The sequence below is a fragment of the Protopterus annectens genome, chromosome 9.part0 (genome assembly GCF_019279795.1).
Source record: "Protopterus annectens isolate FY-2018-M chromosome 9.part0, PAN1.0, whole genome shotgun sequence".
In the NCBI taxonomy this organism is placed as follows: domain Eukaryota; kingdom Metazoa; phylum Chordata; order Ceratodontiformes; family Protopteridae; genus Protopterus; species Protopterus annectens.
In genome coordinates, this window is record NC_056743.1 from 1,170,638,506 (window position 1) to 1,170,653,382 (window position 14,877).

Consider the following 14,877-nt stretch of genomic DNA (forward strand, 5'->3'; position numbering starts at 1 on the left):
GTCCTGATGAAAAATAAGAAATGGCTGTACTGCCATGAGGGCCTGTAACTCAGATACTCTTCTTGCTGAGGTTATGGCCAGAAGGAAGGCGGTCTTCCAAGACAGGAACTGTAGTTCTGCAGATGCTGCTGGTTCAAAGGGAGGCAGAGTTAGTTTTTCCAACACGAAGTTAAGGTCCCAAGTAGGCACTGGAGGTTTCCTTGGAGGATTGATGTTTTTAATTCCTCTTAGAAACTGTCTTAGGAGAGAATGAGAATAGACAGGTGGATCAGTATTGTACTCTGCTGAAATTGCTGAAGCATGAATTTTGCAGCAATAACCAAAAAATAAGCCCAGCGGAGTAAATGCTCAGCGGTATAATAGAAATGCAGAATTGATTAAAATAAAGTCAATAACCGCTGAGCAAAGCAATGAAGGGTTCTAATAAATCCAAACTCAAAGACGTTCCAAGCCCAATGACTGATAATCCAAAAATAAGCAGAACGTAGTAAAAAACAGGTTTATTTTAGTATAGACAGGTAAGCGCTTTCGCAATAGCTTCTTCAGACCTTATAACAAAAGACATTGAAAGCTGCTAATTTAAATATACAAAAAGGCGCCAAAATCACAGAAACTCTTTAAAGATACAAGACTTGTTTTAAGAATCAATTAAAATAACATAGTATTCATAATACTTACAAATAAAATATTGTGTTAGAACCATATAAGTCTCCATAATACTGTACAATCATTAAAAAACATAAGGAAATAGAGATAAAAAGAAAAATAAAGTGAATATAGAGCAAAACTAACCCTATACTAACATCTCCTGTTCCCTAATCTCCTGGATTTCAGTAATGGACGTAAAGGGACTTTCCCATTTAATCCTGGTGATAGATCAGCCCTGAATTTAATAATCCAATGAATTTCTCTAGTTTCAGTGTAGTTACAAGTGTCTCCTCTCCTGTGTGTTTTGGAAATCTGTTCTAAAATCCTGAATTTAAACTGATGTTCTACACCTCTCTCACTGGTGTGTTTAGCTAATGCATTATGTAGATTGCCCTTCCTCGTATGGTACACATGCTCTCGTATCCTGTCTCTCAGTATCCGGTTAGTCTTGCCTACATAGTAGGCTGGACATGATGTACAGGATGCAAGGTAAGCCACATCTTTGGACATACAACTACCCCTCGTCCGGATGTAGTGTGTGCCAGATCCATACGGGTAAACAAATACAGGATCAGTAAGTATGTATGAGCAAAAATTGCACTTATTGCAAGGTACCATGTAGGGCCCTTGTGTGGTGAATTGGGCGTGATGTACTCTAGGATAACAGAGTAGACTCTTAAGGTTCTTCTTATTGCGATAGACGAACTTGGGTCGTTCTCCTGTGAGTCCTTTAATAATGGGATCAACTGACAAAACATGCCAGTGCCTAGAAAAGATATCTTTGACTGCACCAATGTCTCTAGTATAGTAAATAGGAAAAGTAATATTATTGTTTGTAAGAAAACCATTCTGAATATGATTGTGACTCATGTCAGCTGTATACTTTTCCATAGCCCCTTCAACACATTACATACACCGCTCCAGTATGCACCCGGGTTTTGTCTATAACAACATTGTGAAAGGACAGTCCATGCGTGTGTCTAGATATACACCTGAAGACTCTCATCTGGAAATGGAACTGGAAGATCTAGGAATGAAATTTACAGAGCGTGGATATAGTAACTTGGACATTATCAGAGGGATGGATGATATCCCCAGCCTCAGGGAGAATAGAGCGAAGCCCTATTTTTTGAAGGGGCTATGGAAATGTATACAGCTGACATGAGTCACAATCATATTCAGAATGGTTTTCTTACAAACAATAATATTACTTTTCCTATTTACTATACTAGAGACATTGGTGCAGTCAAAGATATCTTTTCTAGGCACTGGCATGTTTTGTCAGTTGATCCCATTATTAAGAGACTTACAGGAGAACGACCCAAGTTCGTCTATCGTAATAAAAAGAACCTCAAAAGTCTACTCTGTTATCCTAGAATACATCACGCCCAACTTACCACACAAGGACCCTATATGGTACCTTGTAATAAGTGCAACTTTTGCTCATACATACTTACTGATCCTGTATTTGTTTACCCGTATGGATCTGGCACATACTACATCCGGACGAGGGGTAGTTGCATGTCCAAAGATGTGGTTTACCTTGCATCCTGTACATCATGTCCAGCCTACTATGTAGGCAAGACAAACCGGATACTGAGAGACAGGATACGAGAGCATGTGTACCATACGAGGAAGGGCAATCTACATAATGCATTAGCTAAACACACCAGTGAGAGAGGTGTAGAACATCAGTTTAAATTCAGGATTTTAGAACAGATTTCCAAAACACACAGGAGAGGAGACACTTGTAACTACACTGAAACCAGAGAAATTCATTGGATTATTAAATTCAGGGCTGATCTATCACCAGGATTAAATGGGAAAGTCCCTTTACGTCCATTACTGAAATCCAGGAGATTAGGGAACAGGAGATGTTAGTATAGGGTTAGTTTTGCTCTATATTCACTTTATTTTTCTTTTTATCTCTATTTCCTTATGTTTTTTAATGATTGTACAGTATTATGGAGACTTATATGGTTCTAACACAATATTTATTTGTAAGTATTATGAATACTATGTTATTTTAATTGATTCTTAAAACAAGTCTTGTATCTTTAAAGAATTTCTGTGATTTTGGCGCATTTTTGTATATTTAAATTAGCAGCTTTCAATGTCTTTTGTTATAAGGTCTGAAGAAGCTATTGCGAAAGCGCTTACCTGTCTATACTAAAATAAACCTGTTTTTTACTATGTTCTGCTTATTTTTGGATTATCAGTCATTGGGCTTGGAACGTCTTTGAGTTTGGATTTATTAGAACCCTTCATTGCTTTGCTCAGCGGTTATTGACTTTATTTGAAGCATGAATTTTAATGGAAGAGTAAGACAGGCCCTTGTGGAGCATTTCTTCCAAGTATTCCAGGATATGTGCCATGTTCATCACTGTCGCATCTAGGCCCTTTGTGGTGCTCCAAGTGTGAAATCTTTTCCATTTTGCTGAATATGCCTTTCTTGTGGAGGGCCGGTGAGCTTCCATGATGATATCCTTCACTCTCTTGGATAGCTTGTCCTGAGGAGGAGTCAAGGTATTTTCCAGGCTGTTAGTTGCAAGGTTTTCAGGTTGGAATGCAGAGTTTTGTAATTGTGCTGTGTCAGGAGAAGTGGCCATTGAGGAAGAGGCCATGGTTTTGTGCGTGACATGCTCTTTAACAGTGTGTACCAGTGCTGTCTTGGCCAGTCCGGAGCTATCAGAATCACTTTTGGCTGCTCTGTCCTGATCTTCAGTAAGACCTTGGTCATTAATGGAAGAGGTGGAAATGCATACACTGTTAGAGTTCTCCAGCTGAAAGATAGGGCGTCCACTTTCCATGCTTGTGGGTGGTATGTCCTTGAGCAGAATTTCTTCAGCTGATGATTGTGGGGGGAGGCAAAAAGATCTAGGTCTGGCCTTCCCCATGATTGCGTTATCTGTAGGAAGATGTCTGGGTGCAGCATCCATTCGTGTGCATCCATGACATTTCTGCTTAAGCTGTCCGCCAGTATATTGTCTTTTCCTGGCACAAACTGGGATTGCAGCTCTATATTGAGTTTCAAGGAAAGTTCCCATAGATTCATTACCAGTCTGCAAAGAGGGTAGGAATGGGTGCCTTCTTGCTTGTTTATGTACCACATAACTGTGGTGTTGTCTGTCCTTATTAGCAGGTGGCCTTGATGCAGAAAGAGTTTGAAGGCCTCGATTGCATGTATCACTGCCAGCATTTCCTTTTGGTTTATGTGCATGCGCAGCTCTCTTTGCGACCATAGCCCTTGGATACATCTGCCCTCCATGTGTGCTCCCCAACCTTGGTCTGAAGCGTCCGTAGTGATGGTTTGGTTGGCTCTTGGCTTGCTGAAGGGCAACCCGCTGTTCGACTGGCAGGCTTGAGCCCACCACAGAAATTCCTTTTGGAGGCATGGAATGAGTGGGATCAAAGTTTCTAAGCTGTGACTGTGCTGAGTCCATAAACTCCTTAGGTACCACTGTAATTTTCTCATATGCAGCCTTGCTTGTGGGATCAGAAGAATGCAAGATGCCATGTAACCCAGGGCCTGCAGGATTTTCCTTGCAGTCAGCTGAGTTTGTCTTGTCAGATTCTTGAAGTAATCCGGTAGTTTTTGTTTTTCTTCTGTGAGAAAGGCCATTTGGGTGGTTGTGTCTAGATCCGCACCCAGAAAAGTTATTCTTTGGGATGGAACAAGTCTTGATTTGTGGATGTTGACTGTATATCCCAAGGCCTGCAGTAGGTGGATGGCATAATCCAAGTCCTTTAACAAAGTTTGCTTGCTGTCCGCTTGTATAAGGCAGTCGTCCAGATATGGGTAAATTTGAATCCCCTGAAGTCTGCAGTGTGCAATTACTGATGCCAGGCATTTCGTGAATACTCTGGGCGCAGTAGATAAGCCAAAGGGCAATGCTGAGAATTGATAATGCTCTGACCCTGCAAGAAATCTGAGGTGTCTTCTGCAACTTTGTCTGATAGGGACATGCAGGTATGCCTCCTTGAGGTCTAGAAACACCAGCCAAGACCCCTTGCCCAGCATGGGAAGGAGTTGCTGCAGAGTCAGCATTTTGAATTTTGGCACAATGAGGTAAGTATTCAGTGCGGGCAAGTCGAGAATAGGCCTCCATTGATTTTCTTTTCTTGGAACAAGGAATAATCTGGAGTAAAATCCTTGGCCTTGTTCTGAAAGAGGTACCTTTTCTATAGCTTTCATTTGTATTAAGTTGGAAATTTGTTTCAAAGCCTCTGCCCTCTGATTTGGTGGCAGGTCTGGCATGCCTTTTCTTTTTGGCAATGTGTGGAAATGGAACCTGTATCCTTTGTCTATTATTTGCAGTGTCCCTTGTAATGCTGTGCCAATTTTTTGAAAATAAAGCAAGCTTTCCGCCCAAAGGTGCTTCTAATTGAGCCCTGGTCGGCGGAGTCAAAACAAAGTCATTGAGTCTGTCCTGGTGTAGCAGTTGTAGTTCCTGCACTACCTCTCTGGTTGGGAGGCTGCCATTGACGGCCTCTGTAGGAGCCTCTAGCTTGCCCTCTACCTCTGGCACACCTATTCCTGCCTCTCTGAGATCTGAGTCCGGAAAGGACCAATTCTTAGTAGGCCAATTTCTGCTGAATCTCGGTGGTTGGACTTGCAGAAAGTCTTTGACTGTTTGCACAGATTTTGCCTTTTCTTCAAATTTCTTTAAGACCTCTTGAGCCGTGGAACCAAATAATTTTTGCTTTTCCATAGGAGCATCCAAAAGCCTAGCTTTAACATGGTCTGGCAGAGATTGTTCCTTAAGCCAGGCATACCTACGTATGACTGCACCTGTCATAGCTGACCTACATGAAGCTTCCAATGCATCATAACCACACTGCAAGAAATGGTTACTAACCTGCTGGGAGTTATGTACCAGATCCTGAAGGGATTTGCGATCAAGGGGTTCAGAAGAAGACAGTTTCTTATGCAATTCATCTAACAAATACTCTTGGTACTGTATCATATGAAATTGACAATTTAATGCCCTCATGGAAAGAGTTGCAGAAGTATACACTTTCTTACCCCATCTCTCTAAAGCTCTGGACTCCCTTTCAGAGGGTAGAGGATTTCTAGCAGTGGCAGCTGCAACCCCTTTTGGGCCCTGGGAAATAGTTTCTGGATCAGCAGAGTGGGCCTTGTATAGGTGTAGATGTGAGTCCGGGACCCTGTAGTACCTATCAGGTTTGGCAGGAGCCGGAGGGAGAGAGTCAGGGGCTGTACTAGCATCAGAGTACACATCATCAATAACATTCAAAACAGGAGGTATAGCTAAAGGCCTATGCTGAGGTAAATGTAAAAAGGTCCTTAATCTCTTTCTAGAATCAGATAATTCCTGACCCTGCCATTGAAAATGTTCTCTCAGAGTGTAATGTCTCTCCAAAGGAAAACTCTTCAGGAGGGGAGGCCGAGGGAATAGATTCTTCAGCATCAGAATCCTCGTAGGCCGAATAAGCTTCCTCCTGGTGGTCTAACAGAGTAGAGCCATCAATGGACTCATCTGAGGAGTGGGGGTCAGAGGGCTCAACCCTGGGCCTTTTGTCTGGAGGTGGTTGAGAGTCCCTGTCCGGATGAGGTTGAGAACCTCTAATTAAGGAGATAAGATCCTCTGCTAAGCTAAGAATCTGTGAGCCAGTAGAAGGTCTCCGAGAGGTAACCTTGGGAGGCAAAGCTTTAGTAAGTTTAGCAGCTTTAGCCCTAGAGAAAGCCTTAATGGACATGGATGCAGGAGGTCTGGCTACACCAGGTGCAGGAGTAGACTTGTCTAAAGGAATGGTGTCGGAAGGTTCCTGGACACCAGTTTCAGAAGGTAATTCAATAACCGACTCGGCCGGGGCCTCCAGGGCCGAGGTAGTCAGTTGTGCGGTTTCGGTAATCGGAAGTACCAAGGACTCTGTTTCAGCCGAGACCGAGACCCTCGCGGTAGGCCTGACCATGGTTTCAGCCGAAACCGCGGCCCGCGTGTGTCGGTCCTTGTCCTTCCGTTTCTTAACTAAATGCGAAGTCGGAGTCTCCGACGGCATCTTGTAAGCAAAACTAGCCCCAAAGAATTCCTCTGCAAACTCCGACCGACGTCTAAGAGTTCGTCGGTTGAAGGAAGCACAGGCTGAACAGGCCGAGACGTCGTGGTCTGGGCCTAGGCAAGGGAGGCAGTAAGAGTGGAAATCCTTATGAGGTATTTGTTTCCCACAAGTTAAACAATTATTAACTTTATCTGACATCGGCTGAGACAAGAAAGAGTCCCCAACGGGGTACTTAGCTTATTCGAAGTCTTCGGTAGCTGAATCACAAGAGCTGGCCGACCGGCACTTGCGAACTGCTTCTGCTTCGGGCACCACGCGGCAAGAAAGACTGAGGAAAATGGCGTCGGCTGATGCTTTTATACCCCAGACGCTCTGACATCGGGGAAAGTGCGACATCAGCCGAGGCCAGACCCAGACTTTGGAATCCGGCCGACCGAAGGGCTGCCTGAGGCAGGACAACCCATATGTGATGACTGCAGATGCATCCTTGAAGGACATCACCAAAAGCACCGCTCTCATCTCTAGGACACTGATATGCAAAAAGGTCTCCGATGGGTCCACGTGCCTTGGACAGTCCTGCCCATGCAGTGCCCCCTACACACACACGAGGCAAGAAGCGTCCGTGGTCACAGTGGCTAGAGGAGGGGACACAGAGAAGGGGCGCCCTTTCTGGAGGTCCGGGGACTGGAGCCACCATAAGAGGGCTTTCCTGCAGACCCTGCTGAGGGGAACGGGGAAGCTCAGGGGATGTCGCAGGAGGGACAATTGGACTTGCAAGGTCCATTGAAGAACTCTCATATTCAAGCGCGCCAAGGGGAGAAGGTTGACAGTTGCTGTCATAGAGCCTAACTCCCTCAGGACCAATTCTGCAGAGGGAGCTGGGGATTGAAGAAGGGCCAATATGTGGAGTTTTAGAGTTCGAAGCTGGTCCGGAGTCAAGAAGGCTAGAAGCTGGTTTGTGTTCAATCTGGCTCCAATGAAATCTAGGATTTGGGTTGGAAGAAGGGAAGATTTTTTGATGTTGATCGTGATCCCCAGCCGGGGAGCTAGATGGAGAAAGTAGTCTCTGGCTGCGCATAGTAGATGCCTGGTGGGGGCGGTCAGGAGCCAGTCGTCCAGGTAGGGAAAGACTTGAATTCCCTGGAGTCTCAGGTGGGCTGCTACAACTGTCAAGACCTTGGTGAACACCCTGGGGTCTGTGGTGAGACCAAAGGGAAGGACCCTGAACTGGTAATAGCTGGCTCCCAGCCAGAAGCGGAGAAACCTCCTGGATAATCTGTCCATCAAAATGTGTTAGTACGCATCCTTGAGGTCTATGGAGCACATCCAGTCATTCTCCTGCAGAAGTGGGAGAATGGATTGGAGAGTGACCATCCGGAACTTTTCTTTGGCTACTGACAGGTTTAGGAAGGACAGGTCGAGGATTGGTCTTAAGTCCCCCGTCTTTTTTGGCACCAAGAAGAACCTGGAGTAAAAGCCTGATCCGGACTGCTCTGGGGGGACATGCTGGATTGCTCTTTTTTCTAGCAGCTGGAGGATTTCCTTGGCTGCCACCTCCCTTTGATTGGGTGGGACATCGGGGAGGCTCCGGGGAGTGGGAGGGGGACTGAGAAAAGGGATCTTGTAGCCTCTGGATATGATCTGAAGCACCCAGCAATCTGTTGTAATGGACTCCCAAGCTGCTAGGTGCCTCGAGAAATGCCCCCCCAACTGCCTCCAGAGTGGAGCAGTCGGATAACCCTTCAGGGTTGCTGCGTGGGCTGATCAGAGAAAGGTTCTCTGGACCCGAAGTTCTTCGGAGCCCCTCTGCCTCTAGGGCGGTGCCCACTCTGTCCTCCTCTGCCTCTGAAGGACGAGGGGTCTGGAGCGAAACGGGACTGTTGAGACTTCCGGAACCACATCTTCTTCTGTCCGTTTTGGTTCCTCAAGAAGGACCTCTGGAGAGCAGAGAAGCGGACTCCGACGGCAGACGTCTTCCCGTCTTTCTCGCTCTGGACCAGTGTGTCGTGTACGGTCTTGCCAAAAAGGAAAGGGCAGAACCATCAAACGTGGCATTTGCGAATGATGCCTTGAAGGGTTCCGCGAAATCACAGTGACAGAGCCACGCCTGTTGCCACAGGACGTCGCCCGCTCCGCTGGCTCTAGCAGCTCCTTCCATGGCATGATATAGTAACCGCATAGAGGTATTAGAGATAGATTTGAGAGTGGCCATTCGGGTTGAGAACACTTTCTTATCCTCTGCCGACATGGACTCTGGGGGCAACCCAGCGTATTCTTTAATGAGATCCCGCTGGAGTCGTATCACATGTGCCATATAATTCAGCGACCTCACAGAGAAGGCGGCTGAATCGAACACCCGCTTCCCCAGACGGTCCATCGTCTGATACTCCTTGTCTGCAGGATGGACTGAGGAACTCTCCTGGGCCAGTCCCCTTTTGGTGGCGGCCGCCACCAACATGGCATCTACAGGGGCTCCCTTGCTCCAACATGACTTATCTGAAGGGGGGCTGAGGACTTTGTCAGGCCTCTTTGGAATGGGCTCCACAGTGTTCGGTTCCTTCCATGCCCTGGTAGTAATCAGGTCTACCAGGGGGTCAGTGGGAAGGGGGCACCCAAGAGGTAGATGGGTCTGCGTCAAATGCCTCCAGAAACACATTCTCATCAGAGGAAGGTTTTGGGGCTGACCGCCCCCCTCTGATCCGAAGCATCTCCATGATGTCTCCGAAGGAGACGTCTTCAGGGGGTGATCTTGGGGAACCTTCCCCTTCCTCCAAGTCTGTGTCCTCTGTCAAGGACTCAGGTGAGTCCAAGTGCCTCCTTTTGCACTTGCGTTTGTGATGACCCTCCTCGGGGGGGCTGTCAGAGGAGGGCTCACCAACTACATCCTGTTCCGGCAAGGGAACAATCTGGGACGTTTGCGCAGGCTGTCCCTGGGACCGGGTGATGGAAGGTAGACCCATCTGAGAAGGAGTGCAGGGTGGAGCCGTAACCGAAGCCAGGGGCCTGCAGTCCCTTGACAATACCCGCTCCACAACATCGAACGCTGAAGGAGAGCTGCTCCCTATCAGATCCGAGAGCAGACTCTCCCTCGGATCCGATGTGCGGATCGAGGCTGGTGCCGAGGCAGTCGGATCTGTAGGGCCAGCATGCTCCGACTGCTGTTAAGAACTGCAGCAAACGAGATCTGAGGTCAGGAAGGGATAGCAGGGGGTTATGGGTAAAGGAGAGGAGCTTGGAGCTCGGATCTTAGCTGTTTGAAGCTGCCGGCTCGCATCCGATATGGATCCGATACCCATAGGTTGATGCACAAATGAAGTTAACTACTTCAGATCTTTTGTTTGCAGCTGTCTCTCGTCAAATAGGACATGCGAGATAAACCAGGGCCGAAGGATTTGTTCTTCAGAAATGAACATTTGATATATGGGACAAGCACTGATAAACCAGCTTCAAAGAAAAGACATGTTATTCTAACAATTCACTAAACTGCTGATGCAGGCAAAAAAGATAATAAAAAGACTGGGACTTCTTTTTATCGGGTCTTTTGATTCTTCTATGCTATAGCTGAAGTTGCATTTGCTGTGTAAAACTTTCATTGTTATGCTAGGTGTAAACATCATGTGCAGTAAACAAATGTCATAACAGCAGAACAGTCTCAGTGTTTTCATTGAGTAAAGGTACAGACTACTGAAAATAAGAAGTTATGTACTCACCATAACGTTCCATGTTGGTAGTCCATCTCACCCTTCATTTTTACATATGGATTTGGCTCCAACTCGGCCGATTTACAAGCTGGAAGACTTCTGGTTGGCTCGTGGCTAAGCAGGTATCAAATGGTGCACCAGTACAATCCCCAGATCTTGTCTGCTGCTCACTAGAATAACAACCATAAAAACAACCAATACTAAAGAATCTCCAACCAAGGGCAACCAAATTATTACTTCCAGATCTTTCAGGATGGGGGCAGGAGGGCAGGTTGGTAAAAATGAAGGGTGAGATGGACTACCAACATGGAACGTTATGGTGAGTACATAACTTCTTAATGTTAGGCAGTCCAATCTCACCTTCATTTTTACATATGGGACAGCGTCCCTAGCACCTTATTCTTGGGTGGCTCATTGGAAAATACTCTTGAGCACCGTGGAGCCAAAGGATGCTCCACTCCTGGATGTCAAATCCAATTTGTAATGTGTAATAAAAGTGTGAGGGGTAGTCCACTTAGCTGCTGCACAAATATTATCAAGTGGTACCCTGGCTTGAAAGGCTGCAGAGGTAGACAGCGACCTGGTAAAATGAGCCTTGATCCTGTAGGTTAAAGGTTTGCCCTCCAAGCTATAGATAGAGGCTATACAACTGGAAATCCAATTAGATAGTGTCACTTTAGAAAGTGGTAAGCCCAACCTAGAGTCAGAAATGGAAATGAATAATTATCTGATTTCCTGAAAACCTTAGTCCACTGTAGATAAAAATGTAGTGGTCTATGAATGTCTAGCGGATGAAAACGGTACTCAGCTGCATTACAGTGGTTAGGGAAGAAAACTGGGAGTTCTACTGATTGGTTTAAGGTAGCATTAGAACAAACTTTGGGGACAAAGGAGGGATTAGTACGTAACAACACCCTGTCTTTGTGAAAAATCAAATACGGTGGCTTAATAGACGAGGCCTGTAGCTCTGATACCCAATTAGCTGATGTGATAACTACCAAAAACAAGGTCTTCCAAGACAAAAATTTTTAGAGAAGATGAGTGGGAAGGTTCAAAAGGGGGAGAAGTCAATTTGGACAACACAAAATTTAAATCCCAAGAAGCCACTGGTTCTTGCAAAGGTGGTCTCAATAGAGTGGCCTCTTTCAAAAAGGTCTTGCATAGCTTATGAGACATTAAATTGGTATCTGGAAAACCTAAGTGAAAATGAGAAATCGCCAATTGGACTCCGATAGTGGCAGCGGCAGATACGTGCTGATAAAGCTAAGAAAAAAATCCAGAATCACAGGGATAGAAGCAGTGTATGGATCTACATTCATTCATTGTGTCCAAATAGAAAATATTTTCCATTTACTGCCATACAGCCTCTTAGTTGAAGGTTTATGGGAGGACATACGAATATGTGACACTGAGGATGATACATCATAAAGCCTGACTAGGGATGGAACTGGAGCAGCCACGCTGTCAATTTGCGGGTGTGGATTGAGGGGTGTAGTGAACCTGACATGTGAGCCAATAGATATGGAGCTGGGTCCAGAATCCAAGGATCATCCAGGAGGAGAGGCTCGAGGAAGGGAACCAGACCTGACGAGGCCAGTAAGGAGCAATGAGGATAAACTTGTTTCCCAGCCGACTGGCTTTCTGAATCACTATGGAAGTGAGAGGGATTGGAGGAAAGGCATACAGAAGTCCCATGGGACAATCATGAGCCAGAGTGTCTCTGGGAGTCTCCCCAGAGGGGGAATGATGGAAAAATAGCTGCTGTGTTTGGTACTGACTGGATTGGCAAAAAGGTCGCAGCAAGGCTGTCCCCATTTCCAGAAAATTTGATCCACTGTTTCCCGTTTCAGAGACCACTCATAAGGCATTAGGATTACCCGGATGAGCTTGTCGGCCATCACGTTGGTCGCCCCCGGAATGTGCATTGCAACCAGAAATCACCCATTCCCAAACTCCCATGGCCTCTCGACAGAGTGGGTAAGATCTGGTACCGCCCTGTTTGTTGATGTACCAAACCACCGACATGTTGTCTGATTGTATCGCAACTGTCCCTAGAGGAAGAAGGTCTTAAAATGCTTGCAACGCCAGAAGCACCGCCCTCATCTCCAGAACACTGATATGCAGATGAGCCTCGTGTTCTTGCCATGTGCCTTGGACAGGCCTGCCGAAATAATGTGTCGTCGCCCCCCCCCCCCCCGATCTGGGAGGCATCCATGGTCACAGTGGCAATGTGTTGGGCCGGAACAAAGGGGCACCCATGATCAGTTGATTGGGAACTATCCACCAAAGAAGGTCCTCCTTGCATGATTCCGTCAGCAAGATAGGATGACTCAGTGGGAGAGACTGGAAGGACCATTGGGAAGACAGAAGCCACTGGAGAATTCTCATGTGCAACCTGGCTAATGGCACCAACAGAATTGTGGAAACCATAGACCCAGAGGAGCTGAAGAACCCACTTTGCTTTGACTTTTCGCAACAGGAGAAAATGTTGAACTTGGGAGATTAAGTTCTGTGCCCTTTCAGTGGGGAGACAAGCTGTCATGTTCACTGTGTCTACCGCTGCACCTATAAAAATCACAGATTGAGAGGGCAATAATGCAGATTTTTTCCAATTTATGGAGATCCCTAACTGAGCACAAAGTTGAATTGTGGCGTCCATGTTTTAAGAAGCATCTGCCTGGTGGGGGCGGTCAGGAGCCAGTCGTCCAAATACGGAAACACCTGGAATCCCTGACGTCTCAGGTGAGCTGTCACTACTGCCTTGCATTTGGTGAACACCCTGGGGGCTGTGGTGAGACCAAAGGGCAAAGCGCGAAACTGATAGTGAATGGGTCCCAGCCGAAAGCGTAGATGGCTTCTGGATGCCTTGTCCATTTTTATGTGGTAGTAGGTGTCCTGAAGGTCCAGAGAGCACATCCAAAAGTCTTTCCCTAACAACGGGAGTATAGACTGTAGTGTTACCATCCGAAACGTGTCCTTCACTGATTCGTTCAATCTGCTGAGGTCCAATATTGGCCTCCAATCTCCGGTTCATTTTGGAACTAAAAATAACATGGAGTAAGTTCCGGATCCTATCTGGTCCGCTGGGACACGCTGGATGACTCTTTTTAAGAGCAACTTGCTTATCTCCACAGTTGCCTGATCCCTGAGATTGGGTGGTACATCTGGGATCCTTTCGGGAACAAACGGTGATAGGGAAAAGGGTATGATATAGCCTTTGGTAACAACTCTTTGTACCCACTTGTCTTGGGTGATATTTAGGCAGGCTTCTTGGTACACAGAAATGCGACCCCCAACCGGCCCCACAGGAGCCAAGTCGGGTTCCACATCAGGAGAGCTGATAAGGCCATCCTCGAAAGGAATCACGGCCTTGTTGGTATTGTGGACCGCCCCTGCCTCTAGGGTGACGTCTACCGTTTCCTCCTCCTCTGCCTCTGAAGGAGGATTCACCCTGTGTGTCAGGAAAGACCCTCTGGGACTTCTTGAACCACATTTTACCGCCCCTTTGACCCTTGGGGTATGGCCTGGAAGGGACAGTAAAATGCACTCCCACGGCAAAAAGTGTCTTTCTTTCTTGCTCACACCGAGTGAGTGTATCCCTTCACCTTAGAACCAAACAATGAGGAACCATCAAACAGGGCATTGGTGAAAGTAGACTTGAACGGTTCTGCAAAATTACATAAGTGCATCCAGGAGTGGCACCTCAAGACAACTCCGGAACCCACTGCTCTAGTCGCTCCATCCGCAGCATAAGAGATAAGTCGCATGGAGGAGTTAACCACAGAATTTAAGGTGGACAACTTGAGTAGAAATCTTGTCAGGAACTCCCTCAGTACACGCACCTTGTATGGAAGCTCCTAACTCCTTGAGGAGATCCCTCTGCGACCTCAAGAAGTGCGTGAGATAGTTCAGTGATCTAAGGGTAAAGGCCGCTGAACTAAAAATACGCTTCCCAAATCTGTCCATCTGTCGAGACTCCTTGTTTGGTGGATGATTAGATGAAGAAGTCTCCTCTAACTCCTTCTCCATGGCGGCCGCCGCCACCACCATGGCATCTACGGGAATGCCCTTGGACAAGAACTCTTTATCAGGTGGGGCAGACAAGAACTTATATGGTCTCCTGGGGACTGGCTCCATGGTGTCAGGAGTATCCCACACCTTTCGACTAACTAGATCCATCAGTTCGTCAAAAGGTGGAGACACCAAAGAGGGAGAAGGTTGAGACCCGAAAGCCTTCAGGTACACTGACTCCTCATCAGAAGGGTTAACATTGGGCCAGTTTCACCTCTGCCTAAGGATCTCCAAAATGTCCACAAAGGAGACATCAGGGAATGACTTGGGAGACCCTTCCGACTCGAGGTCAGTGTCCGATGTCAAAGACTCATCCTGGGAGTCAACATGTTTCCTCTTACATAACCTCTTCTGGGGAGGATCCTCAGAAGGATATTCTGGGGAAGCCTCGGAAGAGTGGGGGCCACCAGCCGATGGCTCCTGAGGATGCGGG

General features: G+C 46.6%; 1 protein-coding gene across 1 annotated transcript in view; it reads right to left on the reverse strand.

Annotated features, from left to right (window-relative positions):
* The window catches only part of LOC122811903 (oxysterol binding protein), a 1,660,581-nt gene that overhangs the window by 973,010 nt on the left and 672,694 nt on the right, over positions 1-14,877 (reverse strand). The gene's annotated exons all lie outside the window — the stretch shown is intronic.